The sequence below is a fragment of the Cannabis sativa genome, chromosome 7, assembly GCF_029168945.1.
Source record: "Cannabis sativa cultivar Pink pepper isolate KNU-18-1 chromosome 7, ASM2916894v1, whole genome shotgun sequence".
Classification (NCBI taxonomy): Eukaryota; Viridiplantae; Streptophyta; class Magnoliopsida; order Rosales; family Cannabaceae; genus Cannabis; species Cannabis sativa.
Genome location: NC_083607.1, coordinates 54,107,529 through 54,130,751, shown reverse-complemented (window position 1 = coordinate 54,130,751; position 23,223 = coordinate 54,107,529).

Here is a 23,223-nt window from a genome sequence, read left to right as displayed (position 1 = left end):
GTATTTTTTCTGCTTAATACACATAAAAACAACAACATAAGTCTATTTAACACTTACTAACACACACACTTCCATTTATTACAAAGACACAACAAACTAAACACAATTACATAATATAGACATTAATTGCTCCACAATTCAACTAAAACTCAAGCTTAAAGATATAAAAATAACTCTAAATCTTAGAGTTATCAAAGCTCGAGGGAAATCATCGTTTCACTTCTAAATACCTATAGAAGCTATAGATTCCATATCTATGTTTAGCACTCCCACTCAATTGTACTACCGTGTTCCCAAAATGTACGTATCATCCTGACCAAAAAGTAGGCTTAATTAACAAATCAAAGAACATGAATAACACTCTTGAGATCGAACCTAAACATATCAGGATTAAGATCATTTGATCTAGGATCAACTAGGTGATATTGAATTGAATAGATATTACGGTAAATTTATCATATCTAATCAAAGTTCAATATCGGTCTCTTCCAATGTATACTCCATACATCCGATACTGGTAAACTTTGTCAATGCCCTGGAAAGGACATAACACTTATCCAAGGTGTAAGTATACCTATCGCTGATTATCATGCCAGTCTAATTCCAGTGTACGACAAATCAGAAAATTAAACTTTTGAACATATAATCATGATTATATTCCACTGTGCTGACAACACTATAATCATGAACAAATACATATGTTCTGGACCTAATAAAATTTATAATCATGAAATAAATCATGTGAACCATGCAACATAAAAAATGAAATCTGATTTTTATTAATTAGTAAATCTGATTATATCGAAATGGGTTTTATTTAGGGCACAAAACCCAACAGATTCTGCTAATGTAAAGAAATCTAAGAATGAAATGCAACAATTCTGTAATGCTTGTCAGTATGGCAAAGCTCATGCACTTCCCTATAAACTGTCTACTAGTCATGCTAATTTTCCCTTAGATTTAATTCACACTGACCTATGGGGGGCTGCTCCAGTGACTTCCAATGGCAACTATAGATATTATGTACATTTCTTAGATGACTTTATTAGATTCACGTGGTTGTACCCTCTCAAATTCAAGTCTGAACCATTAGATGCATTCATGCAATTTAAAAGTTTGGTTGAAAACAAATTCGATAGGAAGATTACATTTCTCAGAACTGATTGGGGAGGTGAGTACCATCCCTTCACAGCCTTGGTTCACGATCAAGGCATAGAGTTCCAACACTCATGTCCTCATACCTCAAATCAAAATGGCTGAGTTGAGCGCAAGCATAGACACATTGTCGAAATGGGTCTCACATTGCTGGCTCAAGCTCAAATGCCATTAAAATACTGGACAGATGCCTTCCACACAGCTGTCTATTTAATAAATAGATTACCTACCCCTATGTTGGGCAATAAATCTCCCTATGAACTTTTGTACCCACACAAACCAGACTATAATTTTCTCAAAACTTTTGGCACTGCATGCTTCCCTTGTATTCGGCCATATCAGACACACAAATTTCAACATCACTCATTGAAATGTGTCAATACTGGTTATAGCACCTCTCACAAGGGATATAAATGTCTCACTCCCACAGGTCGCATTTACATTTCGAGGGATGTAGTATTTAATGAACTTAAATTTCCATTTAAGCAAGGTTTCCTTAACAATTATCAAACTCCCCAACCTGTCATTATCCATAGCTCATCTTAGTCCACACTCCCCTTTCCCACCTTTGATGATCAAGATTGATCCCTTTCCAGGTCTGTTACAACTCAGTCTGTAGCAACCTCAGAAGCATCACCAAGATCTCCCAATATTCCTTCTTCCTTATCCAATACAAGTTCTGACTAAAGTCCTGCAGGGGAGGATACAGATTAAAGTCTCCTTCCTGATGATGATAATAAAACCACTTTTGGTCCCTGTTTTGACAATTTTGATCAATTTACTGTTGCGCAGGAACTTGAGCCAGTCACTGAAACACACACACAAATATCCCTAAATCAACTGTTGAATCACCTTAACCTACTCTAGCCACAGCTTTGCAGCCCACACATCAGATGATGACTCGAGCTAAAGCTAAAATTTTTAAACCCAAAAGCTACCTTAGCTCAACTAAAACTACAGCCACCTATACTGAATCAAAAACAGTTGAAGAAGCTCTTCAACACCCAGGTTGGAACAATGCTATGGACACTGAAGTTGTGGCTTTGAAGAAAAATAGAACCTGGGTGCTTGTTCCTCCAACAGATGATCAAAATCTGATTGGGAACAAGTGGATTTTCAGAATCAAGCTAAGAGTTGATGGAATTGTTGAGAGACTTAAAGCAAGACTTGTTGCTAAAGGTTTTCACCAAAGACCAGGAATAGATTATGGTGAAACCTTTAGCCCAGTCATTAAACCTTCAACAGTGAGAATTATACTCACCATAGTTGTCTCAAGAGGCTGGGATATAAGGCAACTCGACATCAACAATGCCTTCCTAAATGGCATCTTGGAAGAGGAAGTTTTCATGACACAACCTCAAGGATTTGAGGAGAAAGGAAAGGAAAACTGGGTATGCAAGCTAAACAATTCAATCTATGGCTTGAAAGAAGCTCCCAGAGCTTGGTTTGACAAACTCAAGAACACCTTAATCGACTGGAGGTTTGAAAACTCGAGGGCAGGCACATCTCTGTTTTTCTACAAAACTAAGAAAATAGTGATCTTAGTTCTCATTTATGTCGATGATATAATAGTGACAAGGAATGACACTGACAGAGTAAATGGATTCATCTTCAAACTCAACAAGTTGTTTGCTCTAAAAGACCTAGGACAGTTGTATTTCTTCTTGGGCATTGAAGTTTTTAGAGATGACACTAGTCTGTATCTGACACAAACCAGGTACATTGAGGACATGCTGAAGAAGGTGAATCTGAGTAATCTCATGCCCTGTCCTACACCAATTACAGCTGGTAAACCATTGTCCAAAAATAAGGGTGAACTAATCCATAATCCTTCTGTGTACAGAAGCATCATTGGATCTCTCCAATATCTATGCCTCACCAGACCCGACATAGCATACTCAGTAAACAAACTGAGTCAATATCTGCAGGGTCCTACCATAGTCCATTGGAGTTCCCTAAAACATGTATTGAGATATTTAAAAGGCACCAGAACTCTGGGACTCCATATTAGCTGCAGCAACAGACTGAACCTCACTAGTTTTTTAGATGCAGATTGGACCTGCTGCCTTAATGATAGGAAATCTGTTGCAGGTTATTGTGTGTATTTAGGAGAAACAGTGGTGTCATGGTAATCTAAGAAGCAAGTTGTTTTTTCATGATCAAGTACTGAGTCCGAGTACCGGGCCCTTGCAAATGTATCAGCAAAAATCTCTTGGATAGAGTCACTGCTGAAAGAAATCAAGTTTCCTCCCAGTCTGCCTTCAATTACTTGGTGTGACAACTTTAGTGCTAGTGCACTGGCTTCAAACCAAGTCTTCCATGCAAGGACAAAGCATATTGGAATTAATGTACACTATGTGCGTGACAAAGTGCTACAAAAACAGTGAGAAGTCAGGTACATCCCCTTACATGATCAAGTTGTCAATTTGTTCACTAAAGGCCTCAAGATTCTCATTTCTAGTTGACAAACTTGGTGTGAGATCATCACCCTTTCGTTTGAGGGGAGGTGTTGAGAAATGAGGATCTGACTACTGGTGTACTATATTTCATCATTTGTGTGTTGCACTTGATTGTGTACACCTCAAGTTTGACGGGTGTCCTTGTGGTCCAAGATTGTGGGAGATAATGATTAGGCATTCTGTCAGATTATTCCCTCTGGGAAATCTTTATTGGGATTTGTATTCTCCACCTGTATTTGAGTCGTTACACTATACTGTATCTTTGTGACAATTACTTTGCATTATAAATATCAGACTCTCAAGCTCAAGTTCAGTGAGCTGAATATTCATTTTGTCAAATTCTTCTCTAATTTTACCTCGATTAATCAACCAAGAAAATTCCAAAATATACTAACAAACCACACCACAGATTCAACATCAAAACAACAAATAACAGTAATAATAGGAAAAAACATTACTTATCCATTTATTTTCTTTAAAAAATCAAACAGTGCTCTTTCGGGTCCTTCAAATTTTATACGATGCCACTGATTTTGATGGCTTTAACCGAAGCAATGTCTTTATTACAAGATTTTAGTGTTAAAATTGTCTACATTTGATGTCTAGTTTAGAAAGAGAAAAAACATGTTTTGGGCGGAATGAGGAAGAAAAAAAAGAAAGAAAATAGAAAATGGTTTTTCTTATATGGGAGGGGCATTTTAGACAATGTAAAAAAGGTTACATTGCTTGTTTATACTTTCAATTTGGCCTTTGTATACAAAATCAAATTCCTACTTTAAACATTTGATCACATTATCCATGAGTTGATATTATGTGAGTTTGTGAAATTTTTTATTTTATATTGGAAGAGAGAAGACTTGAATTGGGATCTCCTCTGTGAGTTGTTTGTGAATTTTTATTTGAAAGCATCTTTTTCTTTCCTTGTGAATGTTGAATTCTGAGTATTTTTATGAGTGTTGTAAGAAAAGCAAACCAGAGTAAATAACTGTTGGATATATTTTACCAGGATCTAGATTTACTAACAAGTATGTTTCATTAACATCCTAATATGAATTCTAAAACAATGAAATAAACACATATAAAGTTTAGTGAACCTTACATTGGGTGCAGCGGAATATAATGACTCCTTCCGTTCAGATATCTAGCCCTTGATTCCTTTCTGTAGCAGAGCATTATCAATATCTAAACCTGGATCTCTTTCTCTCCTTCCTTTGATGCTGATTCTCCTTCTTGTTGGATGGTTTTCCACAGTCTTACACACTATGATTGAGATACCACTTGATGTGTGTGGGAACTAGGCATGGCAAAAAGATCCATTCATTCGGATCGGATCACTGATCCGATCCGACGGATCATTACTTATCCGAAACATTCGGATAGTTATTGGATCTTGGATCAGATTCGACCCGCCCCGCTCAATTTTTTTACGCATCGGATCTGACCCGATCCGTTTTAAATATATTTTTTTTAAAAAAAAAAAAAAAATACTTTTATTGTTTGATTGTCCTTATTTACTTACGATTTTCCTTGTGTCAGTTGCAAAATCCTGTGAAATCTTCCTTGTGTCGTACCTATTTTTGTTAACATAGGTACGTTGGTTTTGTGCAGAGTTTCGTTTTCTAACTTCTTTCAGATCGACATGCATTAAATACCTTAACTTAATTATAATCCCAAATTTTGACTAAATTAGCATTTGGGTACATTTCAAATGGTGTTATATTCCCAATCTTGGTGAAATTGTAATGATCCTTGTGTTTTTCATTTTTTTTATATGTTTTTGTTTACCAAAATTTCTAAATTATGGGATTTACGAAAGCAGGAAATTGATACGATTCATTTTATGATCTGTTAAAAGATGTTTGCGAACTCTGCATTTTGTTTTTTGTAATTGCCTACCGTATGTTCGATGAAAGTCTCCAATGACCCTTGTCCAATTTTTCTTGTTGCTTATTTACACATATTAAGAATATTGAGCTTTGTTTGTTGTCATTGGTATTACAATTCAAAATTGAATATCTTTTTAGTTTAGATTTTTGAAATGGAAGTTAAAGACTTTCATGGCAAAGTTCAAGCTTTTCCTTCTTATAGTTGTTTCTTCCTTGTCTCTCAATTGTTTTAGCATGTAGATATTTGATCAAGTTTATCTTTACAAAACTAATAATGGGATTGAGTTTTCCACTTCTAATATTTTTGTTCGAGAGATTTTGTTGCATTTGAGAATTTGAATCTTCATTTATTTGCTTTGCTAAAGGCGACTCAATATCGCTATTACATATGATTTGGTGCTTTGCTAAATTGGTTTTGCTTTGTTTCTTCTTCTACTTTGGTTAGCTTTTCCATTGATGACTTTGGTTCAATTTGTTTTGTTATTTCTTCTTCTACTTTGATTTGCCAAAGAGTGAATTCATTAGGACTGGGACAAAAAAAAGCAATGAGAGAATAACTTACTAATTTGTCCTTGTGAAAAAGCTGTTGCAGATGTTTCTTTTTTTTTCTTTTGTTTTTTAATAGAAGCTGTTGCAAATGTTTAGACGCTTAATTTGATAACTTATCTCTCTTTCTATGTTTTGAGTACATTTATTATTTATGTACACTTCAAGTATATGTTGATTTCATTTTTACAGTTAATAATGGTTGTAATTATCAAGAGCTAATTGTTATGTCCTAGCTAATTATGTTTTCTTTATATAATTCATTGTTCATATTTATATCTGTTCACTTCGATTAGGATACATATGTATACTTTAAATTTTCTATACTTTAAATTTTTTAATTTTTCAATAGTAAAATTACATTTTTATGTGATAAGAATTTGATATATTTTTTTTATTGATTTTGACAAATAAAATAAAAATATATAAGAAAGAAAATGATGCATTATTAGTTCGTAAACAAATAAATTTAAAAAAAAATTATAAATTTAGATATAAAATAATTTTTTTAAAAAAAAAAAAAAAATGGGTCGGATCAGATCCGATCCGTATAAGGCGGGTCGGATCAGATCCGATCCGAGTATCTGATGTAGCGGGGTGGGGCGGGGCAGATCCGTACTTGATCTGGATCAAGTTGGATCAGATCCGACCCGCCCCATTGACATTCCTAGTGGGCACTCACTCATTCACTCAAGGATTCGAAATTTAGAGAAGAAAAGAAGAAGAGAAGGTGATTTCGGCTATAGAGAATAGGAGGCTCAATTTCTTCTGACAAAGTTCACAAAGTTAAGTGTGAATGAGAGCCATCACTATCTATTTATAGGTAACCACCTAGGTTTATGTTAGAATTATTTGGCATTAAAATAATGAAAAAATAAATGATAAAAGCCTATAAGTGTGGCCGGCCATGGGCTTGGATAATGGGCCACACTTATGCAATTTTGCTGTTTTATCATTCCTGCATCTGATTTTCTCAAAGATGTCAATTTTCAAATTCAACCATTTAAATGTCAATTCTAATTATTTAATAACTAAAAATTAATTATTAAATAATATTGTCATTTAATATATTTATTAATTAGACATATAAAGGCTCTTAATTAATAAATAAACCTAGAATCTCTTTTCTTTACAATTTCGCCCTTGCTTAGTGAAAATTTATAAAGTAGACATAGTCTAACTTTAGAATTATAATTGATTAATTAAAATCAATTAACTGAGTCTTACAAGCAGTATGGTCTCAACTAGTATGGGGACCATGGGTCTATATATCCGAGCTTCCAATAAGTAGATCAAGAATTTATATCTTAAATTCACTGACTTATTAATTCTTCATTGAATCCACGCATAGAACTTAGAATTACACTCTCAGTATATAGAATGCTCTATATGTTCCACCATATAGAAACATCATTAGTTATCTATTGTAATAACCCTAATGTGATCAATGATCCTCTATATAGATGATTTACACTGTAAAAGGATTAAATTACCGTAACACCCTACAATGTATTTTATCCTTAAAACACTTAACCCTGTATAAATGATATTTCAGCTAAGTGAAATGAGATCTCCACCATTTATTTTCGTTTGGTTAAGCTCGAAGGAAATCATCCTTTACTTTCTATTCGCCAGATAGAAGCTATAGATTCCATATTTATGTTAGCGCTCCCACTCAATTGCACTACCGTGTTCCCAAAATGTACGTATCACCCTGACCCAAAAGTAGGCTTAACTAACAAATCAAAGAACACGAATAACACTCTTGAGATTGAACCTAATCATATCAGGATTAAGATCATTTGATCTATGATCAACAGGTGATATTGAATTGAATAGATATTACGGTAAATTCTAATATATCTAATAAAAGTTCAATATCGGTCCCTTCCGATGTATACTCCATACATCCGATGCTGGTAAACTTTGCCAATGTCCTGGAAAGGACATAACACTTATCCAAGGTGTAAGAATACCTATCGCTGATTATACCATGTCAGTCTAAATCCAGTGTTCTGACAAATCAGGGAATAAACTTTCGAACATATAATTAAGATTATATTCCACTGTGTTGACAACACTATAATCATTAACAAATTGATATGTTCTGGACTTAAATAGAATTCATACATTATGTACATATAATCATGAAATAAATCATGTGAACCATGCAACATTAAATGTTATTTTTGATCTATATTAATAAGTAAATCTGATTATATTGAAATGAGTTTTATTTAGGACATAAAACCCAACAATAACCAGTGATTGTTTTATTGAATGAATTGAATTGAGTACACTAGGAATAACTTAGCTTTATATACACATCTAAGATGAAGAAAGAAATAGTTACAACAAGAAGGAGCTAGTTATAACCGTAGTCAAACTAACCTAATAGAAAAGTACATGAGATGTAACTAACTCTAACACAGTAAGAACCTATTCTCTAACAGCCCCCCTCAAACTCAGTGAGTTTGAGGAAACAACACTGAGTTTGTCTATGAGAATTGCAAATCTAGAGCTGGACAAAGCTTTGGTGGGAGAGTCAGCAAGTTGATCAAGAGCAAGAACATACTGAACTTGCGATTCTGACTGTAGAACCTTATTTCTAACATAGTATAGATCAATCTCTATGTGCTTAGTACATGCATGGAGAATAGGATTGGCAGCAAGCATCACTGTGTTGAGATTATCACACCAGATTTTTGGAGTGAATATAGAAGTTGTAGGAAGTCCTAACTCATGGAGGAGAGATTAAAGCAAGGTGACTTCAGTAACAGTAGCAGCCAAGCTTCGAAATTCGACTTCAGTTGATGACCTGGAAATCATTTGTTGCTTTTTAGACTTCCAAGCAACTAAGTTCGATCCAAGAAACACACAATATCCATTGGTTGAGCATCAATCATTAGGATCGGATGCCCAATCAGCATCACAAAATGCCTTTATATGAAAATCATTGCACTTTGTTAGATGAATGCCATAGTCAAGAGTGCACGCAAGGTATCTCAAAATTCTTTTTACAGCAATCCAATGAGCTTCCAAAGGGGATTGCATAAACTGAGAAACTTTGTTGACTAAAAATGCAATTTCTGGTCTGGTTATAGTGGCATATTGCAATGCTCCTACAACAGATCTGAACTATGTTGAATCTTGAACAGGATCACTACCAAACTTAGAGAGTTTCAAACCATGTTGCATAGGAGTAGTGATGCTTTTAGCTTCTTGCATTTGGTTCAAATAAGGAGATCCTGTAGCTATTTCTTCTGTGAGAGATGAACTTCGGAAGTGGTGTGATGAATCTGAATTCCAAGGAAATAATTGAGATCTCCAAGATCTTTAAGAGCAAATTGAGAATTCAGATTAGATATGACAGTTGAACCATATAGACTTCTTCCTGTAGTTCACCATTTAAAAAAGCATTATTGACATCCAATTGTCTTAGTTTCCAACCTTTAGTGATAGCCAAAGTGAGAACAACCCGAATTGTTTCTGGTTTTATGACAGGACTAAAGGTCTCATTAAAATCATATCCTCCTTGTTGATGATACCCTTTAGCCACTAACCTAGCTTTGAGCTCAGAAACACTACCATCAGGGTTGTACTTAATTCAAAAAACCCATTTGCAACCAATAGGTTGCCTTCCAGGAGGAAGTTTAACATAATTCCAGGTTTTATTTTTCTTTAAAGCTGTCATTTCTTTTTGCATTGATGCAAGCCACTTTGGATTAAGAAGGGCTTGTTTGATAGTGGAAGGAAAAATAGATGCCATGAATGCTTTGGGTATCCTAATGCTAGATTTACCTCTTGTCTACATAGGATGTCGGTTAGTCACAACAGGGACAGAGGCACTACTACAAGAGGAAACAGCAGGCTCAGGTGCAGTAGAATTGTGTTGATGATGGGAGATAGATGTGGGAGATGGTGATGTGTTTATAGGACGGACATGTAAACTGGAGATAGGAGAATTAGGGTAGAGGATATTGATAGAGGAGGAAACAGATGGAGGAATAGATGATGAAGATGGAAAAAGGGGAGGAGTGGGGGTAGGGGATCATATAACCAGTGGAGAGGCTGAAGTAAACTGTTGTAGTGCTTCTGTTGAAGCAGATGATAGTGAAGTAGGAGATGTCTTGTAAGGAAACATTGTTTCATTGAACAAGACATATCTAGACATATAGATTTGACCATCTTGAGAGAGGCATTTGTAGCCTTTTTGTGTGAGACTATAACCAATAAAGGTGCAGGGAACAGACCTGTAATTCATTTTGTTTTTATTATAGGGCCTTAGGTTTTGAAAATACAAACAACCAAATGTTTTGAGGGCTGAGTAGTCAGGTTTGGTGTGAAATAATTTTTCATGTGGAGTGATATGGTTTAACACCTTAGTGGGTAACCTGTTGATAAGAAAGACAGCAGCCTTATAGGTTTCATCCCAGAACTTTAAGGGTAATGAAGAGTGAGCAAGCAATGTTAATCCACTTTCAACAATGTGTCTATGCTTCCTCTCCGCAACCCCATTATGTTCATGAGAATGAAGACATAAAACTCTATGAACAATGTCACTGGTTTCTAATAGATTTGTGAATGCTCTATATTCCCCACCATAATCAGATTGTATGACTTTTATTTTTAGATTAAGTTGCAGCTTTATTTGTGTTTTAAACTTTGTGAATGTGGGTAAGGCTTCATCCTTAGTTCTAAGGAGATAAAGCCATGTGTGTCTAGAATAGGCATCAAAAAAAGCTTATGTAGTACCTATATCCATTAGAAGATTCTATAGGGGCAGGACCCCATTAATCTGTGTGTAACAACTGCAATGGAGTAGTAGACACAGTTTTAGAGTTAGGATAAGGTAGCTTATGATGCTTACCAAGACAACAAGCATTACAAAAAATCAAATTCACTCTTATTACTATTGGGAATATTACAATTGTTCATAACAGTTTGCACAGTATTTTTGGTAGGGTGGCCCAATCTATTGTGCCACAAATTGAAATTGGATAAAGGTACATTAGAGCTAACTTGAAAACACTGAGAATCGGGAGGGGATGAAGATGACACAGATGCAGAAACTTTGTGCTCTACAGAGGTAGGACTTGAAGTGGATAGGCATTGATCAAACTTGTATAGACCCTTCTCAACTTTCCCAACCAATAAAGTCTTCATACTGACCTGATCTTTCACAAGACAATGGTCAGGATAAAATACAAAGAAGACATTATTATCCCTAGCAAATTTAGAGACACTAATCAAGTTTTTGGTGATAGCAGGGACATGGAGCAAATTATTCAAGTGATGAGATTTAGAAGTAAAAGGAGAAGTAAGAGTGGAATGACCAATGTGATGAATGTGCAAACCTGATCCATTGCCCATGTATATCTGATCGGTAGCCTGGAATTCTTGGGAAGAAATTAGGTTGTTTGCATCATTTGTAAGATGGTTGTTGCACCTGAATAAGGATACCAGCTAGAATTTGCAACTGTTGAAGGAGTAGCAGTCATAGCTTGCATATCAGTAAGATTAGCAGTTCTAGGGAAGGATTGAAATGATTTTGTCCCTGTAAACAATTTATCAAATTGATAAAAACACTGTGTAACAGTGTGGCCTTGCTTATAGCAGAGTTGACATTAGACTTTAGGTGTAGTGTGGCCTCAACCACCACGAACAGATCCACGATGTCCACCACCACGAGGAGGGTATGGATTGGGAAACTAAGGTGGAGGATAAGTCATGCCATAGCCAGGATAAGGAAAAGCATAGGGATGGCCTCTGTAGGGTGGTGGAAAAGGCGAACGAACTTCATTATTGAATGGGGAAGATGGTGGGAGGGTAGGTCTGGTGTTTGTAGGCTTTGGTTGAGCTGCAAGATTGGATTTTAGTTTGGAGATATCAAGCTCGGAGTCTTGTTGTTCATTTCTTACTTCATGGGCCATGAGTAGAGACTCAACTTCAGCTAATGTGTAGTCGTCTTTACGAGTTGATAGAGAAGTAACAAAAACAGAGTATTCACGCGGAAGACCATTAAAGATTGCTTCTATGTGATCTTGAGAGGAAATTTCATGGTCGATTGAAGGAAGAGAGTCCACAAGATGTTTGATCTGAAGCAAGTAATCATTGAGATTGCTGGTGAGACGAGTTTGACGAAGCTGAGTACGAAACTGACTGATTTTGGCACGATTTTGAGCTGAGTAATACTGTTCGAGACTGATCCAAATTTCAGAAGCAGTGTTGCATCCAACCATTCGTGTGAGTATCTTCTCAGAAATTAAGGAAAGAAGCCATGAAACGAGGAGGCTATCTTGAATATCATATTCAAGAAATTCATGACTAACAGTGCCTGAATGTTCATCTTCAACAGTGTTGAATTTAGGTGGAGTAGTAGTAGAATCAAGGTATTTTAAGAGACGATTACCTTTAATGGCAGCAAGAACTTGATGACGCCATGCAAGATAGTTGTTTTCATCCAATTTTACTGACAACGAGTGATTGAATGACATAGCATTCGGTTTGGGCAACGAAGATCCTGGAGCTCTGGCTATGGAAGAACCTTGAGAAGAAAAGTCGGCCATGAATATAAAAGGACTGTAAAGTCCTTTTTTGGCAAGTTAGGTGACAAAATAATTTTTCCTTTTTATGGTAAGATTGCTATGCATTCATTTTCGAAATCTTACCTCTTTTATTCGGTTATAAGTTGCCATTTTCCTTGTTTGGAAAGTTGCACTTTCAGCTGAACTTTCCTTTGTTGAAAACTTCTCAAAAGAGAAGAAATTCTCTTTTGGAAAGTTGTCCTTTTAAGGGAAACTTTGATTATTGCCTTTTCCTTTTTAATTTCGATTGTATCTTGATACAATCAGAATATCTAATCTGTTTTTGGCAGGAATCAAGCTTTGAAAGAAGATCGGACCCGATTTTAGTAAGTTTCCCGTTTCAGGCGTATCCGTTTCGTCAGCAACCGAATCTGATGTAGCAGATCGTGTTTGTTTTTGGAAAGTCTTTGTACAGCTGCTAATTCGATCTTGTGGTTGCCTCTTTGGTTTCTATGATCTATAAATAGAGCCTAGAGAGCAACCATTCGAATTACCTCTTCCATTATTCATTTTTTGCATTTTATCTTTTGTGAGAAGAGAGTGTTTCTTTGTTTTGTGAGAGCCTAGTTGTTCACCTAGGTTCTAGTTGTTCTATTTCTGTTCTTACTCTATCCTAGAGGTTGTGAAGAACTACTTGACTGAACAAGAGATTGGTCTTCGGGAGAAGACTTGATTAAGCCTTACTTCGGGAGGAAGTAAGCACTTGCTCTTCGGGAGAAGACTTGCTAAAGCCTTACTTCGGGAGGAAGTAAGCACTCACACTTCAAAGACGAAGGGAGTTCGGGCTTGAAGGTGTTTCAAGAAGTCAGATTCATAAAGTGGATTACAAAGGATTGCGGCAATACTTTAGAGGGAGTCTAAACTTGTTTAAGTCAATTATCTTTGTAATTTTGATACTTTATTAATTGATTTCATTCTCTGGGCGTGGCCCCGTGGACTAGGAGTGTTCGTGAGAACACTGATACCACGTATAAATCTCTTGTGTCAAGTTATTTATTTTTGTGCAAAATATTTTATATTACGCTGTTCGGTTTCTTTGTAGCGAGAATTACTTTATCGCAAACGCTTACGCTTTTATATTTTCTTATATACAATCGACATTTGCAAAAACACCGTTTTTCAATTGGTATCAGAGCGGGACACTAAACTCTTAGTGTGGTCCTATAACGTTTTTGTTAGAATGTCATTTTTTGCAGAAGGAAGTTCTATTTCTAGACCACCGTTGCTTAATGACTCTAACTATCCTTACTGGAAAGTTAGAATGAGAGCCTTCATCAAATCTCAAGATGAGAAGGCGTGGAGAATGGTTCTATCAGGTTGGTCTCCTCCAGTTGAGACAGATTCTTCAGGTAATACTATTATAAAATCTGAACTGGAATGGTCTATTGAAGATGATAAACTATCTGCCTACAATAGCAAAGCCTTGCATGCTATCTTTAATGGTGTAGGTGAGGGTTACATTAAACTTATATCATCTTGTGTTTCTGCTAAGGAAGCTTGGGAGATTCTTCAAACTCAGTTTGAAGGAACTTCTGATGTGAAAAGATCTAGATTTATCATGCTTCAAACTAAATTTGATGAGCTTAGAATGTCTGATAATGAAACTTTAACCGAATTCTATGAAAAATTATACGACATTGCTAATGAATATTTTGCTCTTGGAGAAAAGCTTGATGACTCTGTTCTTGTGAGAAAAATTGTTAGAGTTCTTCCGTAAAGGTTTGATACGAAACTTTTGGCAATGGAGGAAGCTAAAGATTTTAGCACTATGAAAGTGGAAGAATTGATGGGTTCCTTACGTACTTTTGAATTAAATCAACAGATTAAACAAAAGGACAAACCCAAATCCATTGCTGATAAAGGTAAAAGTATTGCTTTGAAAGTTGCCGATAATGAAAATTCGATAGTGAATGTGATGATGAGATTGCTTTATTAACTAAGAATTTTCATAAATATATGAAAAAGATGGGAAATAAAAAGAATATTTCGAAAGGTTCAAAAGGTAATACTTTCATTAAACCTTCGTCTCTAACAAAAAGGGAATTCAAGGTGCGGGGAATGTGAAGGTTTTGGGCATATTCAATCTGAGTGTGCAAACACTTTGAAAAAGAATAAGAAAAGTTTCAATGTCACTTGGAGTGATGATGAAACCGAAAGTGATGAAGATATTACTGAAAATGTTGCCCTAACCTCTCGTTATGACTAATGTGTTGTGTGATTCACGGGTGAAAGATAGATTGGTATGTCCGAATAATACCACCAAACAAGAGGAATCGATTCGGATGAGTCCGAAATCCGTGAAGAATCTCTTGCCGAATCATACAAAGTCATGTATGAAAAATGGATTCGAGTTGCTTCGAAAATAGAGAGTTGAATAAATTGAATAAAAAATTGTCTCATCGATTGAAATGTGTGAGTTGAAAATAAAAGAATATGAGACAAGTGTTTGTGATAAAGATGAAAAAATCTCTCTATTGAAGAAGGAACTTGAAAACTTTAAGAAAAATGTTCAAATGCTTAATCCTAGATCTTCTATTTTTGAAAAAGCTCAGAATGCAGGTCAGAGAGGTTTTGCAGGCCTTGGTTCTAATGGAATGGAAAGTTCTGGAGTCACGAAGTTTGTAAAATCTAGTGTTCCAACGAATCACCATGAGGCTACAAACTCTGCCGTAACAGTTTCACGACTGTGGCGCAAGAACGGCTTCGATGCCGTAAAATCTCCAGATTTTCGAAAAGGGTAAGATCTCGTGTAAAAAGATTTGTTCCCATTTGTCATTTTTGTGGTAGAAAAGGACATATCGGTACCTAAATGTTTCACATTGAACAACCTCGTTTAAAACAAATTATTTTGATAATTTGAAAAAATCTCAAAAGAAACATAAAGGTTTGAAACAAATATGGGTGAAAAAGAAGTGTCTAGCCGGTTTTTCGATAAACCGTCGCATCTCAAATGTGGTACTTTGACAGTGGTTGCTCTAGACATATGACAGTGACAAGGATTTCTTGACTAACATACGGCCTATGCAATGTGGAGAAGTCACTTTTGGTAATGGCTTATCGGGAAAAGTTGTTGGTATGGGAACTCTAAATTTTGAAGGGTTACCTAGATCGAAAAATGTGATGTTAGTTGAAGGACCGAGGGCTAATTTACTTAGCATCGATCAAATGCGTGATCAAGGGTTTACTGTTTCTTTTGATAGTGATCATTGTTATGTTATGAATGATGACAATTAATGTATCTTGCAAGGATTTCGATCCAATGATAACTGTTACACTCTAACCCCTGTGTTTACTTGTCACTCAGCTATCAACAACACCACAGATCTGTGGCATGCCAAGCTTGGGCATATCAATTTTAAAAACCTGAAAAAATTGTCAAATGCGGTATTGTTCGAGGTCTTCCCAAGCTTGGTAAGGAAAGTGAAGGTAAGTGTGAACCGTGTCAACTTGGAAAGCAATTAAAAATCACTCACAAGCTCGTGTCGATATCAATACCTCAAAGGTATTGGAATTGCTTCACATGGATCTTATGGGTCCAATCCAAGTTGAAAGTTTGAATGGTAAACGATATATCTTTGTGTGTGTTGATGATTTCTCTTGTTTTACTTGGGTAGATTTCTTAAGAGAAAAATCTGACACTTTTGATGCCTTTAAAACTCTTTGTCTGAGATTAAGAGTTGAGAAAGGTTGTAATATTGGGAAAATTGTTCGAATTCGAAGTGATCATGGTAAGGAATTTGAAAATTCGTGTATGATGATTTTTGCAAGTCTACGGGTATAACTCATGAATTTTCGGCTCCCAAAACTCCTCAACAAAATGGAGTTGTTGAGAGGAAGCATCGAACTTTGCAGGAAATGGCAAGAGTGAGGTTAAATAGCAAGAAGTTGACTAAGCGATTATGGGCTGAAGCTATTAACACGGCTTGCTACATAATAAACGAGTGTTTATTCGTCCGAGTACCTCAAAAACATCTTATGAAATGCGGAAAGGTAAGCGCCCCAATGTAAGTCATTTTCATGTTTTTGGATGTGTGTGTTATGTCTATAGAGATCGTGAGCATATTGGTAAATTTGATGCTAAAAGTGATGTTGGTGTGTTTATTGGATATTCCTTAAACGAGAGAGCTTATCGTGTTTATAACATGAGAACTCAAACTGTTTTGGAATCGGCTAATGTGGTTGTTGATGATTTTAGAGATTTTTCGAAATTTTCCACGAAGCCAAGATAGATAGTCTCATGGATACTCCTCCAAAAGTTGTAACGGCGGATCCCGATGCGGCGGAACCCATTGCGATGCCGCAAATGACGAATCTGCCGTCGCAACCGAAACCGGAGAACCGAACCGCCTATCTTGACTCATCCAAACATCATCACTGACTCTATTCAGAAAGAACCAAGCACCAGAGTCAAACTGAATCATCCAAAAGATCTCATCCTTGGAAATCCTGAAGAAAGCATGGTAACTCGCAGAAGGTATATTAATTTAATCAGCTTTCTTTGCTTTGTTTCTCAATATGAACCGAAAAATGTGAAGGAAGCCATGACCTTTGAGGAATGGCTCAATGCAATGCAAGAGGAACTCAACCAATTTGTTCGCAACAAGGTATGGATTTTGGTCCGAAGACCAAAAGGTATAAATGTTATTGGAACAAAGTGGTTGTTTAAAAATAAAAGTGATGAGTTCGGTACAATTGTAAGAAACAAGGCTCGTTTGGTGGCACAAGGGTACACTCAGGTAGAAGGTATTGATTTTGATGAAACTTTTGCTCCTGTTGCAAGATTAGAATCAATACATTTACTTTTATGTATTGCCTGTATTCTCAATATTAAATTGTTTCAAATGGATGTGAAATCTGCCTTCCTTAATGGTATTTTGAATGAGGAAGTTTATGTTGAGCAACCAAAAGGATTCGAAGATCCTCAATTTCCAGACCATGTATACAAACTTGAAAAAGCTTTGTATGGTCTGAAACAAGCTCCTCGAGCTTGGTATGAAAGGTTGACTCAATTTTTACTTTCTCATGGCTATCACAGAGGTAGTGTGGATAAAACTCTTTTCATCAAACATATAAAATCTGATTTTATCATTGCTCAAATTTATGTTGATGATATAGTTTTTGGGTCTACATCTAACCATGAAGTGCAGGTATTTGTTGATCAAATGAAAAGTGAATTTGAAATGAGCATGGTTGGTGAGCTTAATTTCTTTCTTGGTCTTCAAGTGAGACAAATGGAAGGAGGTACATTTGTATCTCAAAGCAAGTATGCTAAGAACCTTGTCAAGAAATTTGGCCTTGAATCGGCTAAGCAGGTAAGTACTCCTATGAGCACCACACTGAAATTAACAAAAGATGAGAATGGAGTAAAGGTAGACACTACACTCTATCGTAGCATGATTGGAAGTCTTTTGTATTTAACTGCTAGTCGCCCTGATATATGTTACAGTGTGGGAGTGTGTGCTAGATATCAAAGTAATCCTATGGAATCTCATGTATCGAGTTTGTAAAAAGGATTATTAGATATGTTAATAGCACTCCTGATTATGGAATTTGGTACTCGAAAGATACCAATTCAAATCTTGCTTGTTTTAGTGATGCAGATTGGGCAGGAAATGCTGATGATCGAAAGAGCACAAGTGGAGGGTGTTTCTTCCTTGGGAATAATCTAGTATCTTGGCATAGCAAGAAACAGAATTCCATCTCCTTATCCAGCCGAAGCCGAGTACATAGCTGCTGGCAGTTGTTGCACTCAACTATTGTGGTTGAAACAAATGTTGATTGATTATGGGTTTGATTTGGGGGTTTTGACTATTTTTTGTGACAATACTAGTGCCATAAATATTTCCAAAAATCCTGTTCAACACTCTAGAACAAAGCACATTGATATAAGACACCACTTTATTAGGGAACTTGTTGAAAATAAATCATTGCAATTAGAATATGTTGATACTGAAAAACAATTAGCTGATATTTTCACAAAGGCCCTAGATGCAAGTCGCTTTGACTCCCTCAGAAAGTCTTTGGGAGTTTGCATTGTTTAATTTTATCTGTTCATCATTCGTGTACAATAGTGTTGTGTGATTCTTCTCTAGCTCTAATTCTTCTATCATTGTTTTTGACAAATCATGTTTATGCTTTTGGAATATAATTAGTTAGGATCTCTGTCTGATCATACTTTGTGATGTTGTGTTAAAAGATTCATGTTACTCTTTATTTGTGTCTGGGATTAAATAATGTTCTTATACAGAGTTGAGCAATTTTTGTTTCATGCTTGTCAGGCCCCTTGCTGGAATAGAGCTACCCATACTGAAGTGTGAAAGCCATCTGATGAGTAAGCTGGAACATTGTAATTAGCAACTATGATGAGGATGCACTACCATAGAAAAGGGCTACCTTCAGTATGGTGTGAAAGCATCCAGTTGCGGGATCAATTTGAAAAAGGCGAAAATGAAAAATCATGCCAAGGACAATGATCCTATTTTCACTGCACACACTTATGTCTGACAAGTGTGTTCAACTCTGTAAGTCTCCTCTATTAAAATTAAATTAATAATCCTGGTTCACAATTCTCAGTAACGTGCATATCTTTTTCCTCAACATCAATTAAGTATGATCATCTCATGAGATTCTAATTAGTTATTTTCCTTGAAAGCATAACATGTAATCTACTTTGTCAATTGTCAATGATATTTGATTTCTCTGCTTGATTCGAATCACATATACTCACTGTACACATTATTTTTTTTAGTTTCGGTTTTATTTTAATAATAAAAAAAAAAAAAAAGAGGGAGGCGTGTGACTTGCTTCATGGGTCAAGGAAAATCTTGTGCATAAATGGTAAGTATCAACATTCATTCTTTCTTTGATTTATTATGATATTTTTCCAAGTAAAGATTAATCTTTATATGGTAATGTGTTTTTATTCTTGAAAGATTGCTTTATTTTTGGAAAAATTTGTTGGTATTTCTAGTTTCCTTTTATTTTTTAAAAAAAAAAAAAAAAAAAAAGAGAGAAAGGGGAAAGGAGTTGAGAAGTGGGCGGTTTCCTCTTTTGGTTCATGGGCTGGCGGTTTCCTTTTGAATTTTCAAAATTGGTTTCCTTTTTCTTGTTTTGATTCCAAGGTTATATAAACCAAATTTTGTCACTTATTTCACCTCCTACCCGAACCCCCTTTCTTGTTTCTCTGTCAAACACTATTCATCTTCTCTTTCAGTTTCAAAATGGTGAGAACCAAGAATCTAGGGCACTCTAAAAAATTAGAAGAAACCGTTCCAACTCCTTCTAGTGCACCCCCTGCTGCCTCAGTTCCTCCTCCTGCTGTTGCAAAGCACGGAGATTCATCGCTTCCCGGCGTGAATCTCAAGCCGTGAAGCCAAAACGTCCACCCAAGCAAGTTGCTCGCAAATCCGTAAGGCCCTATCGCACTGGACTTCCTCTTCGAATCCTCGAAGGAATCTCCTCCTCCATTGGTCGTTCCTCCTCCCGCCGCATCAATGGCCGGCACCACTCCAACGAGGCCCTTCCACTCGAACTCGAGCCCGGCAAGCCTCGGGCGAGAAAGAACTTCAAGCCTCTCAATCTCGAGAGAAGACCGCTCCTCCGGCCAAGAAGAAACTCAAGACTAATCCTCCCTCGGCTTCCTCAAGTTCCGGTTCGAAGAAGAGGATCCAATGGAAGTCTCTTCGGACAAATCGGTATCTCGCATGCGAGAAGGACGATGAAGACACGAACTCGAGCCGAGCCTCCTCGTTCAAAAGCGCTTCGCAAAGAAAGGCCTCTCGCCGTCGCCAAAGGCAAGCAGCCCATGGAAGATCCTCCATCCGGTAATATCCCTTCCTCTATCTCTCGGCTGTCCAACTTTTTACTATCGAGACAATGAGCGTGACTGGAATCTTTATGCAACTCGTAAGTTTGAAAGTGAGAGGAATTATGATTTGCATGCCCATCGTGTATATGGTATTGTAAAGTTCATTCAATTTCATCAATGGGAACACACTCTTACTGGTTTTATTGGATTCATTGCTAACATTGTTAAAGAGTTTTATGCTAATCTTACTGATGATTTCCTTGATGAGAACTCTAGACTGTATAGAAGAGTGTATGTTAGAGGTCACTGGTTCTCATTTTCTGAAAAGGACATTGCTCGGGCTCGCAATTGCACGAGAATGTTTCCAATCTTTGTGATGTCCATGGATCGTGACTTGATGCACTCTGAACTCACTGGAGCTCGTTCTGAATTGAAACCAGGGGAGAGTCTTCGAATTACTCACCTCACGTTTGCTCATGCTTCCCTTATGCGGTTTGCACTAAGCAATTGGGTTCCAAATTCGAACAAGACCGTGGTGTCTCAAGAAGTGGCTACACTCCTATACCGCATCACCTCTGGAACTTCCATTGATCTTGCCTCTCATATTCTCAACCAGATTGTCTCCTTTCGAAGAGGTAAAAAGCCAACCTTCAAACTTGTATTTCCAAATCTCATCTATAAGGTTTTATCTTCTCAGAAGAATGTGGCCCAAGAACATGAAACTCTTGAGCCTCCCATCACTGGCCCTACATTCCAACCTTCTGAATATTTTGATGGTGTGTTCCAAAAACGGCCAAAGGCTGGTGCTGCTGCTGCTTCTGCTGGTGCAAGTTCAGGCTCTGCCGCCGCAGCTCCCGGAAGTCAAGTCCGAACTTCGAATGTGTACACTCGTCTTGAAGCAATGGGCGATGTCCGGCTTGACATGTCCAGGCAACTGACCACCTTGATTAAACTCTCCAAAAATTAAAGTGTTATAGTTTGTTTCTTTTTACTTAAACTTTGGTCTATTTTTGTTCTTTGTTTACTTTGGCACTCCGATAAACAAAAAGGGGGAGAGATATTTATTTTTTGATTTGTTGCCCAACTCTGGACCCTCTTTTTCAGGGGGAGTTGTGGTTTGTTAGTACTTGTGAACTTAATATTTCTTATTATTTAAAGTTAGCATGCTCTTTGTTTTTATTGTGATATTCGATTGTGTTGCTCAGGGGGAGTAGTATTTTTTGCTCTTGCTAACTTTGCATTGCAGGTACTTTATGGTAAAAATTATTTTGTTCATCTAAAGTGCCAAAGGGGGAGATTGTAAAGTCCTTTTTTGGCAAGTTAGGTGACAAAATAATTTTTCCTTTTTATGGTAAGATTGCTATGCATTCATTTTCGAAATCTTACCTCTTTTATTCGGTTATAAGTTGCCATTTTCCTTGTTTGGAAAGTTGCACTTTCAGCTGAACTTTCCTTTGTTGAAAACTTCTCAAAAGAGAAGAAATTCTCTTTTGGAAAGTTGTCCTTTTAAGGGAAACTTTGATTATTGCCTTTTCCTTTTTAATTTCGATTGTATCTTGATACAATCAGAATATCTAATCTGTTTTTGGCAGGAATCAAGCTTTGAAAGAAGATCGGACCCGATTTTAGTAAGTTTCCCGTTTCTCGTAAAATCTGCTTCGTCAGCAACCGAATCTGATGTAGCAGATCGTGTTTGTTTTTGGAAAGTCTTTGTACAGCTGCTAATTCGATCTTGTGGTTGCCTCTTTGGTTTCTATGATCTATAAATAGAGCCTAGAGAGCAACCATTCGAATTACCTCTTCCATTATTCATTTTTTGCATTTTATCTTTTGTGAGAAGAGAGTGTTTCTTTGTTTTGTGAGAGCCTAGTTGTTCACCTAGGTTCTAGTTGTTCTATTTCTGTTCTTACTCTATCCTAGAGGTTGTGAAGAACTACTTGACTGAACAAGAGATTGGTCTTCGGGAGAAGACTTGATTAAGCCTTACTTCGGGAGGAAGTAAGCACTTGGTCTTCGGGAGAAGACTTGCTAAAGCCTTACTTCGGGAGGAAGTAAGCACTCACACTTCAAAGACGAAGGGAGTTCGGGCTTGAAGGTGTTTCAAGAAGTCAGATTCATAAAGTGGATTACAAAGGATTGCGGCAATACTTTAGAGGGAGTCTAAACTTGTTTAAGTCAATTATCTTTGTAATTTTGATACTTTATTAATTGATTTCATTCTCTGGGCGTGGCCCCGTGGACTAGGAGTGTTCGTGAGAACACTGATACCACGTATAAATCTCTTGTGTCAAGTTATTTATTTTTGTGCAAAATATTTTATATTCTGCCTGTTCAGTTTTGCTGTAGCAGAATTACTTTCTGCTGCTGCAAACGCTTACAGTTTTTATATTTTCTTATATACAACTGACATTTGCAAAAACACCGTTTTTCAAGGACCGAGAAAGCATCTGGTACCATGTAAGAAAAGCAAACTAGAGTAAATAACCAGTGATTGTTTTATTGAATGAATTGAATTGATTACACTAGGAATAACTTAGCTTTATATACACAGCTAAGATGAAGAAAGAATTAGTTACAACAAGAAGGAGTTAGTAATAACCATAGTCAAACTAACATAATAGAAAAGTATATAAGTTGTAAATAACTCTAACACAGTAAGAAGCTATTCTCTAACAAGTGTACACTATAGATGTTATGAGTTACATTTATTTGTTCTTTAGTTTCACTAGTCAAGCCATGCTGAGCCACAAAAATCTAAGGTGGCTTCATCGCAACAAGGAAAA